The 23,250-nt window shown below is 36.5% G+C and overlaps 1 protein-coding gene across 1 annotated transcript in view; it reads right to left on the bottom strand.

Annotated features, from left to right (window-relative positions):
- Nucleotides 1-23,250, bottom strand: part of IRF2 (interferon regulatory factor 2) — a 174,314-nt gene that overhangs the window by 137,810 nt on the left and 13,254 nt on the right. The gene's annotated exons all lie outside the window — the stretch shown is intronic.

Raw genomic sequence — 23,250 nt, 5'->3', positions numbered from 1 at the left:
GCAAACAGGATGAAGCAACTGACCTAGAGTCACACACCTAGAAAGCATCTGAGTCTGAATTTGAACTCGGGAAGATGTGTTCATAAACCCGGGACTGGTGCTCTTTGCTCTGTGCCACTAGACAACTTCTTTACCTAGCCTTTTCACTTATAATGCAAATTCTTCAGCGCCTGCAATGATCCTTAACCTCCCTCAGCCTAATTTCTTCATCTGTAAAATGATGGGATTGATTCTCTGAGGTCTCCTCCCGATCTGGTTCTGTGGCTCTAAGTTCTCCTGTACCTACTGGGTTCTGAATTTAGTTCAATGTCCAAGCCTAAAGCACAGGATTTGCAGTCGGGAAGATCTGAGTTCAAATTCTACCTTAGACACTGAGTAACCTTAAGCTTGTACTTCAGTTCCTTCCTTTCTGTAAAGTTAATTTAATAGCACTTATCTCCTAGGATTGTTGTGAGCATAAGATGATCTAGGCTAAGTGCTTTGCAATATTATATAAATGCTACCATTATTATTGCCATTAATGGAGTAATCTGATAGACTTCTGAACTACCTTGGGCAGTTATATCTGCCATCTGTTCCCATAATATAGATGGAAAGGCCAATTTTTTTCACTTTCCTGTGAATTTCATCAACAATAGTTTAGCAATGTTCCTGAACTCATTGCAATTTGTAATGCAAATGGTAGAATTTGAAAAACCTCACCATTAACAGAGAATCCTGTCTGGGTCTAATACTAATAATTATAAGTCAAATTTGAAGTTTCCAATGTTTTATTCTTATTTCATCTGATCATCCCAGAAATCCAGTGAAAAAAAAGATGTTATTATCCCCATGTTACAAATGAGGAAACTGATACTGGTAGGAGTTAAATGATTCACATTCCCACAGCTAGAAACTATCTGAATCAGAATGTGAATAGACTCCAAAGCAAGCACTATTCATGTATGATTCCATGTTCCAAGATACTGGCAGACATTGTACAACAGCATGATTCTCCTTCTTTGATACATTATTTGGTCTCAATATTAGGTACATCATTGAACAAAGTCAAACAAAATCAGATTTAAATACCTGGGCAAACATCAACTGTTCATGGATAGGTCAAGCTAATATAATAAAAATGACAATTCTACCAAAACTAAACTACTTGTTTAGCACCCTACCAATCAAAATTCCAAAAAATTACTTTAATGAGTTAGAAAAAATTGTAAGTAAATTCATATGGAGAAATAAAAAGTCAAGAATTTCCAGGGATTCAATAAAAAAAGTGCAAAAAAAGGGGGCTTAGCCCTAAATGATCTAAAATTATATTACAAAGCATCAGTCATCAAAACTGTCTGGTATTGGCCAAGAAATAGTGGTGGATCAGTGGAATAGACTCGCTGCAATAGCAGGAATTGATTATAGTAATCTGCTGTTTGATAAACCCAGAGTCCAGCTATTGGGATAAAAATTGTCTCTTTGATAAAAACTGCTGGAAAAATTGAAAGTTAGTATGGCCAACACCTCACACCCTATACCAAGATAAGATCCAAATGGTTACAGGATTTAGACATAAAAAATAACACTATAAGCAAATTAGAAGATCAAGGACTAGTTTACCTGTCAGATCTATGGAAAGGGGAGCAGTTTATGACTAAGGAAGAGTTGGAAAACACCACCAAAAACCAATTAGATGATTTTGATTACATTAAATTAAAAAGCTTTTGCACAGATAAAACCACTGTAACCAAGATCAAAAGAAATGTAGTAAATTGGGAAACAATTTTTACAACTAATGATTCTGACAAAGAACTCATTTCTAAAATATACAGAGAACTGAGTCATATTTTTAAAACAAAAAGCCATTCCCCAATTGACAAATGGTCAAAGGATATGCAAAGGCAATTTACAGATGAGGAGATCAAAGCAATTCATAGCTATATGAAAAAATGCTCTAAATCATTATTAGAGAAATGCAAATTAAAGCTTCTCTGAGGTACCACCTTCACACCTCTCAGATTGGCCAATATGACCAGAAAGGATAATGATCATTGTTGGAAGGGTTGTGGAAAATCAGGGACACTATTACACTGTTAGTGAAGCTGTGAACTCATCCAACCCTTTTGGAGAGCTATTTGGAACTATGCCCAAAGGGCAACAAAAATATGCATACCCTTTGACCCAGCAATACCACTACTGGGTCTATATCCTGAAGAGATGATGAAAAAGGGTAAAAACATTACTTGAACAAAAATATTTATAGCAGCCCTGTTTGTGGTGGCAAAGAATTGGAAATCAAGTAAATGTCCTTCAATTGGGGAATGGCTTAACAAACTATAGTATATGTATGTCATGGAACACTATTGTTCTACTAGAAACCAGGAGGGACAGGATTTCAGGGAAGCCTGGAGGGATTTGCATGAACTGATGCTGAGTGAGATGAGCAGAACCAGAAAAACACGGTATACCCTAACAGCAACATGGGGGCAATGTTCAACCTTGAAGGACTTGCTCATTCTATCAGTGCAACAAATGGTAACAATTTTGGGTTGTCTGCAAAGGAGAGTGCCATCTGTATCCAGATAAGCAGCTGTGGAGTTTGAACAAAGTTCAAGGACTATTCCCTTTAATTTAGAAAAACGAAGATATCTTATTGTCTGATCTTGTTACCTCTTAGACTTCTTGTCTGTTCTCTAAGGATATGTTTTCTCTCTCATCACACCCAATTTAGATCCAGGTACAACATGGAAACAAAGTAAAGACTGACAGATTGCTTTCTGTGGGGAGGGGGGGAAGTAAGATGGGGGGGAATTGTAAAACTCAATATCTTTAATAAAAATTAATTAAAAAAAATTTATATGGAGAAATAAAGTCAAGAATTTCCAGGGATTCAATGAAAAAAGTGCAAAAGAAGGAGGCTTAGCCTTACCAAATCTAAAATTATATTATAAAGCATCAGTCCTCAAAACTGTCTGGTATTGGCTAAGAAACAGAGTCATAGATCAGTGGAATAAACTAGGTGCAATAGTAGGAAATGATTATAGTAATCTGCTGTTTGATAAACCCCAAAAGTCCAGCTATTGGGATAAAAACTCTCTATTGGATAAAAACTCTTTGATAAAAACTGTTGGGAAAGGGGCGGCTAGGTGGTCCAGTGGATAGAGCACTGGCCCTGGAGTCAGGAGTACCTGAGTTCAAATCTGGCCTCAGAACACTTAATAATTACCTAGCTGTTTTTTTTTGGGGGGGGGGGGGCTAGGTGGCACAGTGGATAAAGCACCAGCCCTTGCAAAAGCTAAAACAAAAAACTTGGGAAAATCAGAAGTTAGTATGGAAGAAACTTAGATTAGACCAACACCTCACACCCTATACCAAGATAATATCCAAATGGATACAGGATTTAGACATAAAAAACAATATTATAAGAAAACTAGAAGATCAAGGAGTAGTTTATCTGTCAGATCTATGGAAAGGGAAACACTTTATGACAAGGAAGAGATAGAGAACATCATTCAAAACAAACTAGATAATTTTGACTACATTAAATTAAAAAGCTTTTGCACAGACAAAACCACTGCAACCAAAATCAAAAGAAATGTAGTAAATTAGGAAACAATTTTTACAACCAGTATTTCTGACAAAGGATTCATTTCTAAAATATACAGAGAACTGAATCAAATTTTCAAAAAAACAAGCCATTCCCCAAATGACAAATGGTCAAAGGATATGCAAAGGCAATTTACAAGCTGAGGAAATCAAAGCAATCAATCCATAGTCATATGAAAAATTGCTCCAAATTATTAGTTATTAGAGAAATGCAAATTAAAACTTCTCTGAAGTACCATCTACACCTCTCAGACTGGCCAATATGACCAGAAAGGACAATGATCAATTTTGGAAAGGATGTGGGAAATCTGGGACACTAATACATTGCTGGTGGAGCTGTGAACTCATCCATCCTTTCTGGAGAGCAATTTGGGATTATGGCCAAAGGGCAACAAAAATGTTGACAGTAATACCACTACTGGGTTTATACCCTGAAGAGAATATGACAAAGGGTAAAAACATCACTTGTACAAAAATATTTATAGCATCCCTGTTTGTGGTGGCAAAACACTGGAAATTAAGTGAATATCTTTCAATTGGGGAATGGCTTAACAAAATGTGTATGTATGTCATGGAACTAGAACCCAGGAGGGATGGGAATTCAAGGAAGCCTAGAAAGATTTTCATGAACTAATGCTGAGAGAGATGAGCAGAACCAGAAAAACATTGTATACCCTAACAGCGACATAGGGGTGATGATCAACTTTGATGGATTTGCTTATTCCTTCAGTGCAACAACCAGGGACAATTTGGGGCTATCTGCAATGGGGAATACCATCTGTATCCAGAGAAAGAATTATGGACTTTAAACAAAAACCAAACACTATTACCGTCAAATTAGGGAAAAAAATTATATTTTTACGTAATTTTACTATTCCATATTTTATTTTTCTTCGTAAGGATGACTTATCTCTGTCATCATATTCAACTGAGATCAATATATAACATGGTACCAATGTAAAGACTAACAGAATGCCTTCTGTGGGGTGGGGGGAGGGAAGCAAGAATGGGGGAAAAATTGTAAAACTCAAAATAAATAATAAAATCTTTCTTAAAAAAATAAATAGGGGGGCTAGGTGGTATAGTAGATAAAGCACCGGCCTTGGAGTCAGGAGTACCTGGGTTCAAATCCAGTCTCAGACACTTAATAATTACCTAGTCGTGTGGCCTTGGGCAAGCCACTGAACCCCATTTGCCTTGCAAAAACCTAAAATAAATAAATAAAAAAAAGGTTAGGTTGGAACTACTATAATTAGAGTCAGTATTCTCTTATCTTTATTCTTTCTTTTAATATAGTCACTACTTGAACCTGTTCTCTAACATATCTGATGATCTGAACACACAATTTTTGAAATGACTGCTATATTGATGTTTATTAACTATGAGGAGATAGTCAATTCCACCACAACCAGTGATTTTTTTTAACTTTCTTTTTTGTAAACAATATTTTCATGATAAAGACATCAGCCTACAAATCTTTGGCTCGACTACTTTCTTCCTGAGATAAATTTTCCAAGATATCTTGCACTGACCTTCCAAGGCCTACTTTCACACTGAAGTCATCTGTTGCCATAACATAGAACAACTTGTCAAATTCTTCATAGAATTTCCTCAGTTTCAATCATATGCTACTCTTCATGATCCCATTTGAGGTTTTCTTTGGAAAGACTCAAGAAAGGTTTGCCATTTCCTTCTCCAGTCCATTTTACCGATGAGGAAAGTGATGCAAACAGGGATAACTGACTTACTCAAGATCATACAACTTAGTAAGTGTCAAGTACCATATGACCACTTTGTATATAATGAGAATGCTGAAGTGTGAAAAAGTTCTGGTGAAATCCTCTCAGGGTTAAAAAAAATGAAAAAAAAAAGAAAAACCTTACATAAGGAATTAAAACCAGGAGTCCTGAAGAGCAAGGCATATTGGTAGTTTCTGAAGATTTTAGGAGGCAATGGCAGAAGTATATTTTCCTCTTAGTTCTGCTTATTTCACTCTATATCAGTTTGTAAAAACTCTCTGAATTCTTTCTTGGTTTTTTTTGCAAGGCAATGGGGTTAAGTGACTTGTCCAAGGTCATGCATCTATTGCACCTATTGCAACTGGTGCTTATTGTTGTTCAGTTGTTTTCAGTTATGCCTAACTTTGTGACTGCATTTGGGGTTTTCTTGACAAAGATGCTAAAGGAGTTGGCCATTTCCTTCTCAGCTCATTCTACAGATGAGGAAACTGATGCAAACAGGGATAAGTGACTTGCCCAGGGTCACATAGGTACCAGATAAGTGTCTCAGGTCATATCTGAACTAAGGAAGATGAGCCTTCCTGACTCCAAGTTGGCACTCTGTGCACTATGGCACCACCTAGTGGCCCCAGTTTCAATCATGTTCTATTCTTCATGATCCCATCAGAGGTTTTCTTTGGAAAGACTCAAGAAAGGTTTGCCATTTTCTTCTCCAGTCCATTTTACAGATGAGGAAACTGATGCAAACAGGGAGAGGTGACTTGCTCAAGATCACACAACTATTAAGTGTCAAGTACCATATGAGCACTTTGTATATAATGAGAATGTTGATGTGTGAAAAATTTCTGGTGAAATCCTCTCGGGTAATATATATATATATATATATATATATAATATATATATATATAATCAAGAAAAACCTTGTATTCCAAGGGACCCCAGACATCCTACTTTTTCTTTTTTTCCTTTTTTTTAAGGTTTTTGCAAGGCAGTGGGGTTAAGTGGCTTGCCCAAGACCACACAGCTAGGTAATTATTAAGTGTCTGGGGCCAGATTTGAACTCAGGTACTCCTGACTCCAGGGCCTGTGCTCTATCCACTGTGCCACCTAGCCACCTCTATCCTGCTTTTTCAATGACTGTTTTGATAACTGAGGCACAACATCATGACCACGAAAACTTTGTTATTATTATCGCTATTCCTAGTCAAAATAAGTTATATAAGGTCACTAGGACACAGTCACCCTACTATCCAGTGAGACATATTTTGAAAATATTACATTCCTTTCTTTGCTGGGGTAGATTGTACCCTCCAAAACCCAGCCAATGGGCTGAAGGGGAAAAGGGTTAGGGAGAAAGGGAGGGGAACTGCAGTTAGAAATTATATAAACCAAATTTGTTGTGCTTTCAATGTGGTTCTCTGACCACTCAAGAAAGAGTAAATAAAAACTTTGTTTTGCTCAGACCCAGTCTCAGAAAATTTTCCTTAGTGTATTTTTATCACACATATTGATATAGTGCTGGTCCCTTTCCCCTAATGTATTTCTAGCAAAAACTTGTTAGGCAAAGTTTTCTCATGGAGTAGCATCAGATAATTTAATGTAAGCCTCTTAAGAACTCTCCTCCAGGGGCAGCTAGGTGGCGCAGTGGATAGAGCACCGGCCCTGGAGTCAGGAGTACCTGGTTCAAATGTGGTCTCAGACACTTAATAATTACCTAGCTGTGTGGTCTTGGGCAAGCCACTTAACCCCATTTGCCTTGCAAAAAAAAAAAAAAAACTCTCCTCCATCTTCAGTCACTACAATTTTCACTGTGAAAATAGAATGAAAAGTTTGTGTTTTTGTCCATCTATGGGTCATTGTGGCCAGAATAGATTCATCACTTATTAGTCAACTTTCTGGCACCCAAAACTACTGGGCTGGTTTTGTTCATGGTTCCTTTTGACAGTTTTCTTGGAAAAGATGCTGGTTTGCCATTTCCTTCTCCAGCTCATTTTACAGATGAGGAAATGGAGGTAAATAGGGATAAGTGATTTACCCAAGGTCACATAGCTAGTAAAATGTCTGAGTAGAACCATTGCTCTAGTCACCTAACTGCCCCCTAACTGGTTCCTTATACAAGAGCTTACACTCTGTTGTCACAGTCCTTTAGTCACTGGAGCATGACTTTAGTAAAAGTAGAATAATAGGATCTTTATCTTTCTAATATGAATAAAAATATATCATTCTAAATACAAATTCTAAATCAAAAAGGTTACAAAATACACAACTGAAAAGACAAGAAAAGTATCAATTTGACAGTACACAAAGAGTGGAACAATGTGAATTCTTCACTCTGTTGCTACAGTTGCCCATCACTGAGAGGTCTGAGAGGCAAGAAGTGTAGAGACAAAAATATTGTATCAATTCCAACTCTTACTGGCTGTGTCCCTACGTTATAGATAGACCAGTGATATGACCTTTCTAAGACAAGACTTTTCTTCGTCTGCAAAATAAGTCAATCAACAGACTTTTACTGGTGCTCAGGGTTAGACTCTGGAGAGACAGACAGAGAGAGAGAGAGAGACAGACAGACAGACAGACAGACAGACAGACAGACAGAAACAATCCCTGCCCTGAAGAAACTTATATGAGGGACAAAGATGAAAAAAGGCATATAAGACATGTAGTTGGGCAATGAGTATTTATTTAAAGCCATAGGGGATGGTCATGGAGGACTTTGGTGTGCATGTTTGCTGAGCCCTTTTCAGAGCTGCTCATTCACCTTTGGGGTTTACCTGTGGCTCCAAGAAGCTGTAATATGCACATTGGCCACACCTGTAAACTTTCTTGGCAGATGGGTTAAGGAGGATAACCCAACAGACCTCAAACCCATGGATGAGTTAGGGAGATGTGAAGACCCCACCTCCACCCCAGCCCATGCAGAATGGGTAGATGAAAAAAATTTGTTCATAAATGGCAGCTGAAGCAGGAACTGTGGAGCATGTCAAGTTTGATCAGACGTTGAAGACACCATGATCTTTCACTGCATCCTGGGCCACTGCCAGTTAATTTTGACTTTTGTCCTGCCACTGGACTTCAATGCCTCTGGAAGAGAAAGTGAGGCTGACGACTCTGTGAAACTGCCTCACTTAAATCCAAATCAAGCACAAGTTAAGACATCACCCCATGATGACCTTGGTCTTCTTCAATGAAAGATAAACAGCATATTATAAGTCAGGAATTATGCTGTTTATTGCTCAAATGGGACAAATAAATAAGAAAATAACTAAATACATACAAAGGTAAAAATGAAACCAGCTCTTCTCAAAGATGTATTCTCATCTCTTTTTTTGTTTGTTTTCTGTAAGGCAGTGGGGTTAAGTGATTTGCCCAAGGTCATACTGCTAGGTAATTATTAAGTGTCTGAGGTCAAATTTGAACTCAGGTCCTCTTGACTCCAGGGCCCGTGCTCTATCCACTGTGTCATTTAGCTGCCTCTCAAAGATGTATTCTCCTAGGGAAAACAATCTGCTCACGGATAGGGAAGGGATGGAATGGACACAACACAATACAACATACACACACACATACTAAAATGCACAAATACATACACCCACACCCACAATTTGCCTTGAGTGTAATATAAACTACTTTAGTATTAACAAGGTTGTGAACTATGTAAACTGAAAGGAAATTACAGATATACAAAAACTAACATCCTACATTGTCCAGATTAGAAGATAAATCCCACTTCTAGATTCCTAAATTCCTGAATATTTCTGTCCAGTTACTCTAGGTGCCAGAGACCAGTCCTTTGCCAGGACCTGTTATCACTGGATATCCAAGAAAAGAAATTCTTTATTCTAGTTCCACTCTACTCTTAGCCCCCAAGAAGGAAGCAATTTTGTTCCTAATGAAGCCCAAGGAAATCAGTAACCCTTGTCTGAATTTCATAGCTCCTACAGAATCTCAAACCATTTAGTCCCTCTTTCTTTTACTCACAACATTCTGCAGGACTTGCTTGCTCTAGAAATAAACAACCAGGGGTACTTTTTACTCCATTTGCCATTAAGTGATTGTAGGGAAGCCAAAATATCCTTCCCACAGTATCTAAAAATTCACTATTAGAAATTCAATCTTTTGTGCTATCATTGTTCTCTATCCTGTCAGTCTTTTTTTATTTAAATTATTTATTTAGTTTGCTAGTTACATGCAAAGAAAATTTTCAATAATCATTTTTTGGTAAGTTCCATGTTTTTCTCTCTCCATGTCTTCCTTCCCCTTCTCCCTAATAAAGAGCAATCTAGTATAGGTTATACATGTATAACTAGTTAAACATATTATAATAATCATGTTGTGAAAGAAGAATCAGAACCAAAAGGGGAAAAAAATCATGAGAGAGAAAAAAACCATAAAACATAAAACAAGTTTTAAAAATTGATCTGTATTCAGACTCCATAGCTCCTTCTTTGGATGTTTTCCATTACAAATCCTTTAGGATTGTCTTTGATTAATGTTCTATATTTTTAATGAAAATATCCTTAATATTAATATTATAGGTCATTAACATGTTAATGTGAATTGTTTCTCAGTTCCTCCTGCAAAACGAAAGATAAGATGAATGATAGTACTGAAGATCTTGAAGAAGGCTCAGCAAGATTACCCCTTCCCCTACCCTAAATTCCCAATCTATTCCCTTACCACTACAATTTTTCTTAGGAACTTTTTTCCCTTTAATTTAAGGCAAGAATTCTTAACCTGGGATTCCAAGGCCTCCTTCAAGGTATGGGAGGAAATGCCTCTTACTATGTATTTTATTTTATGCATTTGAAAGCATATGAACATAGGCGCCACAGGATCACTAAGAATGTCCATGACACGAAAAAGGTTAAGAACCTGTGATTTAAAGATTTTGAACCCCTTTGAATGAAAATACCTCTGAGCAAAATAGTATTTCAAATTATCAGCCATTTACAGAAATTGTTATTTTTCCATCTATGCATCACCAGCAAAAGAACAACAGGATGAACCCAGAATTAAATAAGAGGAAGAGTGAGATGGCTTGCATTTGGGAAAATTACAATTTTCAATCATACAAAAGTGTTCCCTGGGAGAAAAACCCATTTCTTCAACATGAACATTCCCCCATGATACTCCATAGCTGTGAATTCCTGGACCTAATAAAATCTGAGGAATCTAAGTTTCAGGTGACTCAAATAAAAAGAGGCATAGTGAGCACAGGAAGACAGGGTGATCTCTGTCCAAAAAAATAGCATTAGGGATAGCACTAAGGAAATGTCTCATCAAAAAGATGAGATGAGCCCAGTCCCCTGGCAAGAATGAAGGATGAAAGATAGACAGTCTAAGAACTCAGCTGGCACCCACAAAAAGCACAAAGTTCATAGTAGTAATGGTTCCCAGGGACCACTGAGTTCAACCTATTTATTTTATACCTGAAAAAACTGGAATCAAAGAAGCTATATGACTTGCTCACTGTCAAACAGTTTCAGGATTTGAACCCAGAATTTCCTTACTTGAGTCCAATAGTCTATCCACCACTACATTACCTCCCTAGAGGGAGGCCACCAACAAAATTGGTCATATCATAATCCAAAAAGAGGTACAACCTATAGACCTCTCTGATACCCAGAGTCTCATAATAGTCAGGCTGCCTCTATTCTAGACCCTGGTAATGCCTTCTTTTTCTAATGTTCATATGCTGGAAACTTCCTTGCCTTATTTCTTGTACTTCGTCTTTGATTCAATAGGACCTCCCTGCCCCAGTCAATAGCACCTCTCAGACTGTGATTTCAGAAATAAGGAACAAATAAATTTACCTAAGCAAGAATCTGCCTCTTCCCTATCAACTTTCTCTGCCTCAGGGAGTTGTCCCAAGGTTAAAGTGATTGTAATACAGGCATCCCACACCCAGACTAAGAAACTGAGAGCTCAGAGGAACTGGGTGTGCTGTCCAAAAGCATCCTTTCAATAGGGCCACTGATGAACCCCTTTCTGCCTCCAACTTTTGAAGACCCAACACATTCAAAGTTCCAATCACTCACCTAGTTTAATCTCTATCTTTGCACAATTGACTTCCCTTAGACCTCCCTTCCCCCTACCCTTTTTGCTTTAGACTGAGTCTCCCCTTTTACGGATTAAAAGGATAATAAAAGACCTAATGCCTTATTCACCACTACTGTAATTTTTTTTTTAGCTCCTCTCAGTCCTATAACATCCCTTCACCATGTTGGCTTCTTCTCTCACTAGAAAGTTCTTTCCAAAATCTTCATTTTGGTGACTGATCCATGCTGGTCATGCTTCCATTAGCTTCCGTGCCAACCTTTTAACTCTCTCTGGACTTTAACACCAAAGGCTCCTTCCTACCCTGAAGCAGAATCCTTTCACTCTGGATTATCTCTTTCCCCTCAACATCCCCCATCTCCCATTAGTGTGTTCCTTCCAAAGCCTCCATTTTGAACATAAGACCAGAATGATTCTGCTTCCTTCCTCTCCCAGCTGTGTTTCTCAGGGTTTCACCAATATGTGCAGTTGTTGATATTTGTATCCCTGGGAGCTAACACAATGTCTGGCATAAAGTAAGTTCTTAATACATACTTGTCACCTTGTCTTGGCTTGCAAATAACCATTACAGTTTTCAAGTCTAGTTCCCATGTGTCTACCCCCCCCCATCTGTTCTTCACCTTGGTTCTGGCCAGGCCCCCATATGGCTGGTCCCAGCCACCTTGTGTTCTTCCTTCTGCTCTTCTCTATCCCTGGCTCCCATATGTGCCAGCCCCCTCCCTCCACAGGCACATGGTCCCTCTCCTGTCTCCCTTCCCCCACCACAGTCAAAATTTGCATTTCCTTAAAATCTCTTTACTTAGAGTTATGCAGAATGGTCGAAGTAAAAATAACCAACTGGAAAAAAGAACACAACTCTTCAAAAAAATAAAACTGAACAACTGGAAAAGGAATGCAACTCATCTAAAACCCAAATGAACCAATTGAAAAGGGAATGAAATGCAATAAAAAAGTAAAATTAACCAAATGGAAAAGAAAACACAAAAGTTAACTAAGAAAATAAAATCCTAAAAATTAGAATCAGACAAATAGAAACCAATGAATCTATGAGACACCAAGATTCCATCACACAAAGTCAAAAGGCTGAAAAATTGAGGAAAACATAAAGTGCTTTTTAGGAAAGAACCAAAAACTCAAAAGATATTCCAAATAGAATTCTGAAAACAATAGCATAAAAATCCTGAAGCTTGAGACATTATCCCACACACACTGTGAACAGACCTTAACTATAACACAAACATAACAAGAAAGAGGCCAATATTAAAAAAAAAAAACAGAAAGAAGTTGACCAAAAATAATTACTGTGGTGATACAGAAGACCAGGGTTCAAACTTAGAAGACAATGAAGTCTTGGGACAACTAGGTGGCACAGTGGATAAAGCACCAGCCCTGGAGTCAGGAGTACCTGAGCTCAAATCCGGCCTCAGACACTTAATAATTACCTAGCTGTGTGGCCTTAGGCAAGCCACTTAACCCCATTGCCGTGAAAAAAATCTAAAAAAAAAAAGACAATGAAGTCTAAACAACTACTTGTAAAGCTTTAAAGAAAAAAGATTAATAGTCACTAGCACAAAAAGAGTTCTTCTTGGAAGAACTTTAAAAGGGTTTTTAAAATCAAATAAAAGATGTAGAGGAAAAACTTGGAAAAGAAATCAGAGTAATGCAAGAAAATCAAGACAATTATGAAAAGAAAGTCACACCCAAATGGAAAAAGAGATCCAAAATTTTAGTGAAGAAAAGGACTCCTTAAAATTTAGAATTGGGCAAGGGGAAACTAATGACTTCATAAAACATCAAGAAGTATTAAAAAATCAGAATAAAAAATAGAATAAAATTTGAATTATTTCAGAAAAAAGAGACATAGAAAAATTAGTATTTAAGAATTTTTGATCTACTTGAAAGTCATGATGAAAACAAAAGAGCCTAGATACTTTTAAGAAAGTATTAAGGAAAATTACCCCAAAGTTTTATAACTAGAGAGTAAAAAAGAAATTGAAAAAAAAATCCACTAATCACTGCCTGAAAGAGATTCCAAAATGAAAACACAAGGGAACATTATAGTTGAGTTTCAAAGTTCCCAGGTCAAGGAGAAAATAATATGAACAACTAGAAAGAAGCAATTCAAAATCGTGGCACTTCAGTCAGGAAACATAAGATTTAGCAACTTCTACCTTAAGGTACCAAACAGCATTGAATATGATATTTTGGAGCACAAAAAAGGGTCTGGGTTAGCAAGGAAGAAAAATCTACTCAGCAAAGCTGAGTGTACTCTTGCATGGAAAAAAAATGGATATTTAATGATTCAAAATACTCTCAGGCTCTCAAGGAAAATTCAAGAACTGAACATAAAATTTTATTTCTAAATACAAGAATTCAGAGAAACATAAAAGACTAATCATAAGGGATTTAATAAGATTAAACTATTTTCTTCTTATGTGGGAAAGTGACATTGGTAACTCTTAAGAATGCTTTCAATACTGAATAATTAGAAAGAATAAACATAGAGGACTTGGAATTGAGTTGATTATGATAGAAGAGTTGTAAAAAATAAAATTGTGTAGGGAGAGATAAATGGAATAAATTATCTCATATAAAAGAGGGGAGAATGAAAGAACTTTTTGCTGTGGAGGGAATGATAGAGTAAAGGATACAGTAATCTTATTTTCCTGGGAACTGGATTGAAAGAAGATTATCATAGGCAGCTAGTCAGGTATAAAAGTCTTCTTAACTTAGAAAGAAAGAGGAGAACAAGGGAATAGGATAAGAGAACTCTTAAAAGGGTGTGTGAATTAGGGAGGCAGTGTTCAGAAGAAAATTAGACTTCTCTGGAGGAAAAGGGTAAAAAGAGAGAAATGAAGGGAGGGAAATAAGATAGAGGGGGAAAAACACAACTAATCATTATAACTATGAGTGAGAATGGGAAGAATTCACCCATAAATGTAAACGGTTGGCAGAATGGATCAAAAACCAGAACCCATTGTTTACATTAAACACATTTAAAAATGAGAGACACATAGAGAGTAAAAATAAATCACTTGAATAGAATACATTGTGCTTTAGTTGATGTAAAAAAAAAACCAGAAGTAATAATCATGATTTCAGACAAAGTTAAAGCTATATTAGATTTAATTAAAAGAGACAAACAGGGAATTGACAATGTAGGAAAAGGTATAGTCAATAATGAAGTAATATTAATAATAAATATTTACACACCAAATGCTATAGCATCCAAATTTATAAAAATAAAGAAAATGTATTGCAGGTGGAAATAGAAAGCAAAGCTATAATAGTATGAGGTTTCAACTTTCTCCTCTCAGAATGAGACAAATCTAATTAAAAATAAATAAAAAAGTCAAAACAATGAATAAAATCTTAGATAAGCTAGAGATGATAGACATCAGAAGAGGACTGGATGGAATAGAAAGAAATATACTTTTTTCTCAGCAATATAGTACATCTTGACAAAAACTGTTTATATATTAGAGCATAACAGCTATATTGTCATATGCAAAAAATCAGAAATATTAAATGTATTCTTTTCAGATTATAATGCAATAAACATTATAATCAATGGATAGAGTTAAAAAACAAACTAACTGGGACAACTAGGTGGTACAGTGGATAGAACACCAGCCCTGGAGTCAGGAGGACCTGAGTTCAAATGTGGCCTCAGATACTTAATAATTACCTAGCTGTGTGACTTTGGGCAAGTCACTTAACTCCACTGTCTTGCAAAAAACAAAAAAAAACCCTAATCTTAAAGAATGAGTGGGTTAAAGAACAAGTCATAGAAACAATAAATAATTTTATTGAAGAGAATGATAATATAAACAATATGTCAAAACTCTTGGGATGCAGCAAAAGCAGTAAGCAGAGGAAAATTACTATCTCTAAATGCTTACATCAATGAAACAGAGAAAGAGCATATTAATAAACCGAAATGCAATTTTAAAAACTAGTAAAAGAAGAAATTAAAAATCCTCCGATAAAACCAAATTAGAAATCTTGAAAAATAAAAGTAAAATTAATATAATTGTACATAAGAAAAACCATTAAAATGATAAACAAAACTAGGGATTAATTTTAGTTAAAGAAATAAAATATAATAGATAATCTTTTGGTTAATATGATTTTTTTAAAAAGAGAAAGAAACCAAATCACCAGAATAAAAAAAATATAAATGAAGATGAAATTAAAGTAACTATTAGGAGGGGTTTTGTCCAGTTATGTGCCAATAAATTTAGCAATTTAAGTGACATGGAAGAATACTTACAAAGATATAAATTGCTCAGGTTAACAAAAGAGGAAATAGAATATCTAAATAAAACTATTTTAGACAAAGAAATTGAACAGGTTATAAACGAGCTTCCTAAGAAAAAAGCATCTGAACAAGATGTATTTATAAGTGAATTCTAACAAACATTTAAAGAATAAATAATTACAGTATTAAATAAATTAATTGGCATGATAGACTATCAAATTCCTTTTATGAAACAACTGTGATGCTGATACCTAAATAAGAAAGATAAACACAGAGAAAGAAAAATCTAGATCAGTTTCAATAATGAATTTGGAAGTATCTTTTTTCTCTGCTACACTTCCCGAAACTGTTGCCTCACTCAGGTGAATAAGTGTATCTCTGTGTATCCATTACTTTGTCAGGTGAGTCTATGCTTCTTACTTTTCAAGTGATAGGCAGTGGTGGCAGATTTGAGAAGAGGAGTAGGAAGCTTCTTCTCTTCCTCACCTCCAAGTTCTCTACAAAGTATTCCCAAATCTAGACACTTCCTTATCTAAGTCTGGAACCTAAACTGCTGAAATGCTTCATTATTTAAAGCTTTCTAAGGTATGGCTAGCCTGTCTGCTCAGCCATATAGCTAAGCAAAACAATCAGTCCAAGTACTTCAGACATTAAGAGAAAAAAAGACAATTGAGTTGTGGATCTGGGTCTAGAAATACCTACTGACTAGCTCCCAAAGAAATTTTACTGAATTCATTCCTTTGCTTCATTCCAAGATAGCAAGTGATATTGTAAAGTTAAAGAATTACTTGCATTGCAAAGTGTGCTCATGTTCTGGTTGAGCCTGGTGCCAAAAACACTACTCCTAGACAGGGTCCTGGAGACAAGAAAGAAGTCTTATTGTTGAAGGAGAAATTTTAGATAAATATTTGTCAAGCCTTTCTCAAGAATCTATTATTTGTGCTTGTGTGAATTTGGTGGAACCAACACTATGTAGAAACTCTCATCAGGGACCAACACTATATAAAAACTCTCCCCAGAGAACAAGGTGACAGAGAGGAGAGTATGCCCCTAAAATGTTGAGGGTGGGGCTGAGAGTGGAAGTGGGAAGGACAGCAAATGTTTCTTCCTTTGTGCTTGCTCTAGCTTCAAAATAAAATCTAATTAGTGTTAGGTAGTTAAAAGGAACTAGGTGGTTAATGATTGGTAGTTAATAATGAGAACACAGTAGAATGGGACTTCAAGCTGATGCTCCAACTCTAGGACCTTGAAAGAGACTGAGAAAAGAAGTCAAGGACCTTGAAAGGACTGAGAAACGGTGGAGTCAAAATAATCCCTTCACTATAAAGGTCTTCATGAATTTGAGCCAAAAATAACAATCTCTTTCTGGATCTTGGCTAGCATGGTCCTCTGAAAGGTCAACCTTGATCTTTCCTTTAGAAATCTTGTGTTCTTATGTTCTAGTCTTCAAGAACCCAGTCCTCTTCATGTCAAATGAAACAACAGAAGAGGATGTTTTTGCATAAGATAGAACTGATTAATTAAATGATGTAGTGAAGTTGTAAAGATTTAAAGGTTGAGGGTGCTAAATGTGATAACAAACATTTACAAAACAAGGAAACCTGCCCAGACAACTTAAAAATGGAAGCTATAATTGGAACAAACAAAAGACATGAAATTCTAGTAACTAATCCCATGTTTGCCTATTATTGAATGTTACTTTATATGAAAATACTTCCTTTTGTTATTTTAATTCATCATAAACTTCAATTTGTTATGAATATAAAATTTATATTTTTAAAAAATATGTTCAATAATAATTGGCCTCCAAGTGATGAATCTTGTGGTCACACCAATTTATGAAGTCTGTCTATTGAGACTTCATTCGCAAAAGGGAGTACCCACAACTGATTAAATAATCCATTTTTCAAAGGATCAAAGTTAATAGTGTAACTGGTGACCATGTTTTCAAAACCAAAAATTAGAACACATGTCTTAACAAAGGCTGGTCCATTTGCAAAACCTCATTAAAAGCACTCATTTTCTTGAGATTGAAAAATTCAGGAAAATGAGACATATGATTGCTATATCCACATATAACTACCAGGGGTAGAATAAAAATTCTTAGAATTCAAACATAGGAGTATGAAGTGTAACATATCTCAAATAATTATAGTAGATTTGTTCTTTTTTCCTCTTATTATTGTAAATAATATCAGTACTTCTGTCTCTTATTTTTGTTAATATCAATTCTCTATCTTGCTCATCTCTCAGTGATTCTTAAAGCTTGGTGGGTGATGGATTTAGATTCTGCTTTGCTATTTGTGTGACTAAATCACTCTGGGACTCAGTTTCCTCATTCATAAATTGGTCCTCATTTGGACTTTGTTTCTCTAAAGTACTGTACAACTCTGTTCTTATATACACCCCTATTATTGTTCAGTCATTTTCAATTGTGTTCAGCTCTTTGTGGTACTCAATCTACCAGGCCACCTACCCATTAACTCCTATTACTATGACTTAAAATGAAGATCTAAATTCTTTCATTTATTTTTAGACTATTATAATTGTCCTTTAGATAAGAGTTAATGTAAATGATCACTATGTGACATTTGACTGTCTTATAAAGATATATATATATATATATATATATATACATATATATATATATACATATACATTTCCTTTACCAGCAACTGTTCCACAATTTAGAATCTTTTGTTGTTCATTAGTTTTGATTATGTCTGACTCTGATCCCATTTGGGATTTTCTTGTCAAAGATACTGGAGTGGTTTGCCATTTCCTTCTTCAACTCATTATACATATAATGAAACTGAGGCAAACAGGGCTGTTTGTCTGAGGCCAGATTTGAATTCAGGTAGATGCGTCTTCCTGATTCCAGACTGAAAATTCTAGTCACTTGTACTGGAGTTAAGTGCTTGCCCAGAATCACAAAACCAGCATGCTTTAGAGGAAGGAATTGAATGGAATCCTTCTGATTCTATGATCAGCTCTCTATCCAGGTTATCATCAATATGTGAACTAAAAACCAGGGATATAAAGGCAAGATAGTCCCTGCCTATGTGATATGATTTAAAATACATCTAAAGTAATTGTAAGGGCAGCTAGGTGGCTCTATAGTGTATAGAGTACCAGACCAGGAGTCAGGAATACTTACTTTTCTGAGTTCAATTCTAGCCTGACACCTACAAGCTATGAGACCCTGGGCAAGTTACCTAACCTTGCTTACCCATTTCCTCATCTTTAAAATGAACTAAAGAAGGAAATGGCAAACTACTCTAGTATCTCTGCCAAGAAAATCCAAAATAGGGTGATGAAGAGTCAGATACTACTAAAACAACTAGACAACAAAATTGCAGGAGACATTAAAATTATTAAGAAAATGTGGGATTAAGAGAGGGTCCTTTGGGGGCAGAGCCAAGATGGCAGTGTGAAGGCAGCATTTCCCAGGAACTCCTTCCCCACAAGCTCCAAAACAACAATGATGGCTCTAGCCAAAATTTAGAGGGGCAGAACCCACAAAAAGACTGAGTGATATATTTTCCCAGTCCAAGATAACTTAGAAGTTCCACAGGAAAGGTGTATTTCACCAGAACTGGGGTTGGGAAAAAAGCTGCAGCCACAGCGCAGACCAGCCCAGAGATCACAGGCAACAGCTTGAAGGGGCAGTGAGTGTGGAGTGAATGTGGAATGAGAAGCACAACCCTAGAATCTGAAGCAAGAATCAGGAGAAAGCAGACTGCACCCTCAGAGACAGGAAGGAAAGTCTGCAGAGATTTCTCTTCTCTCCCTGGGGTAGAACTGTGCTGTTTGCCTACACTCAGATATTGCAGTTTGGGCTTTCAAACAAAATAACCAAGCTGGATCTCTCCTTATAGCCCCAGGGCAGAGGATAGTGCTATAGTCATCTACATATCAAAGCACAGATTAGAGAGCATAAGACCTTAGAGGAATAAAGGTCCCAGTGGAGTGCCCCCCCCACCAAAAAAACCCCAAACCTTTGGAAGTGCTGTAAATTAGTCTTGGGCTGAGGAAATGAGTAAAGCAACAGAAAAGGAAAAATCTGACCATAGAGAATTACTTCAGTCCCGTGGAAGATCAAAATACATACTTAGATGATGACAAAATCGAAGCTTCCATATATTCAAAACCTCCAAGAGAAATAGAAAATAGGCTCAGACTATGGATGAGCTCATAAAAGACTTTGAAAAGCAATTAAGGGAGGTGGAAGAAAAATTGGGAGGAGAAATGAGAGCGATGCAGAAAAATCATGGAAGCCAAATCAAAAGATTGGTGAAAGATATACAAAAAAAAAATACAGAAGAAAATAATTTGTTAAAAACCAGTTTAGACCTAATGGAAAAAGAAAAACAAAAGGCAAATGAGAAGAACACCTTAAAAAGCAGAATTGGCCAGCTGGAAAAGGAGATAAAAAAGCTCTCTAAAGAAAATAACTCCTTCAAATGCAAAATGGAACTAAAGGAAGCTGACAACTTTGCAAAAAATCAGGAAGAAATAAAACACTTCCAAAAAAGCCAAAAATTAGAAGAAAATGTGAAATATCTCATTGGAAAAACAACTGACCTCAAAAACAGATCCAGAAGAAATAATTTTAAAATTATTGGGCTATCTGAAAGCCACAACCAGAAGAGCCTAGACTTCATTTTTCAAGAATATAGCAAAATTGCTCTGAGATGCTGGAAGCTGAGGGTAAAATAGAAATCGAAAGAATTTCACCAGTCACCGCCTGAAAGGGATCCCAAAAGAAAAACTTCCAGGAATATTATAGCCAAATTCCCAAACTCCCGAATCAAAGAGAAATTTCTAAAAGCTGCCAGAAACAAGCAATTTAACTACTGAGGCTCCGTAGTCAGGATTACACAGGATCTGGCAGCATCTACATTAAGGGCTCATAGGGATTGGAATGTGATATTCTGGAAGGCAAAAGATCTTGGTTTACAACTGAGAATGTACTTCCCAGCAAAATTGAATGTCCTTTCAGGGGAAAAGATGGACTTTCAATGAAACAGGGGACTTTCAAACTTTCCTATTGAGACAACCAGACCTGATCTCCAAGTACAGGACTCCGGTAAACCATAGAGGGAGTAGAAGAGAGGGACTAACTATGAGGAACTTGATGATGTTGAACTATTTGAAATCCTGTACAGGAAGAAGATATTGATAACTCATATGAACTTTTTCATTTAGAAGAGCTGTTAGAAGGAGTACATATAGACAGGACACAGGAAGGAGTGGAATATAATGGTATGATGTGGTAAAGGGATGGAGTCAGTGGGTGATGGGGGAAAGTACTGGAAGGAAAAGGAGATGAAGAAGCTGAGAGATTTCACATAAGAGTCAAGAAAAAGCTTCTTCAATGAAGTGGGGGTGGGGAAGGCAAGGGGGAATGAGTGAGCCTTCATTGTATTCAGAAATGGCTCAGGGAGGAAATGACATACACACTTAATAGGGTGAGGAAATATATCTTGCCCTGGAGAAGGATGGGAGGAAAGGGATGGGATGAGGGGGAATAGGGGGAAGGAAGAGAGGAATAGGTGATAGAAGAGAGGGAGAGGGTACTCAGATGCACCACACTTATGGACAGGGGCCAGAATGAAAGGAGAGAGAATTGAATAAATGAGAGTGGGAAGAAATAGAGTGGAGGTACAGCTAGTAATAGCAACTGTGGGAAAAATATTGAACCAACTTCTCTGGTGGACTTATGATAAAGAAAGCAACTCACCCCAGAGACAGAATCATTGAAATCTGAACAGACTCAAGTACAATTTTTTTTCTCTCTATTTTTGAGGTTTCTCATCTTCTTGGAGGGGGTTATGTTTACTCTTATAACACATTCAATTTACGTCAATGTATGGCATGGAAACAATGTAGAGACTATCAGACAGCCTTCGGGGGGAGGGGTAGAGGGGACTGTAGAATTCAGAGCCTTGCAAAAAATGATGGGTACATATTACTATTGTATGTAATTGGAAAACAAATAAAATGTTAAAAAAAAATGAGGGCCCTTTTAGAATAGTCACTTGAGTTGAACCTTGGATTCATTCTAAGACAGAGACAGAAGTAACAAAGGAATATATCCCAGGCTTGAGGAAGAGCCTTATGAAGGCACAGAGATAACAACTAGATGCTATGGATAAGCAACAAGCTTAGCCATCCTGGCTAAAGTACAGACCATGTCTGGTGTTGTGGGCTGAGCCTAATTCAGGGCAGTCCTCTAGTAGTCTCAGCTCAAAATTGGGTTGAACTGAGACGCTCAACTCCCAGTTAACAAAACAGTCCCAACAGTCAACAAAAAGAGATTTAAAGTATATCATGAAAGAATCACAGAATTTTGGAATAGATAAGGGCTCCAGAATTTATCAACCACCTGAAAGTAGAAGTTAAGCCCTACAGAACTTAAGTGACTTGCTCTAGGTAATTAATGGCAGAATTTGTTCTTTATACTATCATGATCTGAATCAGGCAATTCCCTATCTGGGTTTGACTAAGACAGTCTTAGTCTTGGTTTTCACAGCTCATTTTAGGTGAGCACAAGTGCAGAAACTCACACATTAAAGACTGCTATTAGTCTTGAGTGTTCCTTCACAATGGAGAAGTTAGTTCTTAGGCTATGCCTTCAATGAACTGACAGGTGCATTTTCTCAGTCTTTTGCATTTTACCCCCAGTTTTTTGTGGACCCCATTTTCAAGACAAAGGAGAAATTTATTGTAAAATTTAATGTTTTCACCATTTAATGTTCTCACCATCTAGCAGACATTAGAAAATTCTAAATCCCAAAATGACTTATTCTAAGATAGTGAGATGTACATGATCTTAGAGATCAGTTATACCAGCTTGATGTTATCACTTCTAGATGACTTATCAAGATGTTTGAACTTCATCCAATAATCAATGGGAAGTCAATATGGATTCTTGAACAAAGCAATGACATTATTAAAGTGGTGTTCAAATCAAATTAACCATCTATAGGATGGACTGGACAAGGGAGCGACTGGAATTATGGTGTCTAGCTTAGGAGAATTTTATCCTTGGGCAATAAATTTAACTTATTGGTCTTATGTTCTTCATCTGTAAAATGAGAATGAGTTGAACAAAAAGGTAACTTCCAGTTCTATATAGGAACTCCAGTTCCATATTCTATTTTATATGGTATGAGGCATTCCAAACCCAAAATATACTTGTCCCTTAGGTCCTGCTTGATGCCAATAGTAGCCATTCATTTGAAATTAAAAAAAAGACTTTGGAGGTCAGAGTCCGAATCGATAATTTTATAGATCATTCAGTTAATAAACATTTTTAATTGTTTTGGGGGCAGTTAGGTGATAGAGCTCAAGGCCTAGAATCAGGAAGACTCATCTTCCTGAGTTCAGATCTGGCCTCAGACACTTACCAGCTGTGTGATCCTGTTTGCCTCAATTTCCTTTTTTTTATAAAAGGAAGTGGAGAAGGAAATGGCAAACCACAACAGTGTCTTTTTCATGAAAATTCCAAATGGTGTCATGAAGAATTGATCATGAATGAAATGACTGATCAACATTAAACTGCCTACTTTCCATCAAGCACTGTGCAAAAGTTAAGAA

Source organism: Macrotis lagotis, chromosome 3, assembly GCF_037893015.1.
Source record: "Macrotis lagotis isolate mMagLag1 chromosome 3, bilby.v1.9.chrom.fasta, whole genome shotgun sequence".
In the NCBI taxonomy this organism is placed as follows: Eukaryota; Metazoa; Chordata; class Mammalia; order Peramelemorphia; family Peramelidae; genus Macrotis; species Macrotis lagotis.
Note: the sequence above shows the minus strand (reverse complement) of the source record. Positions and strands in the feature narration are given on the sequence as shown.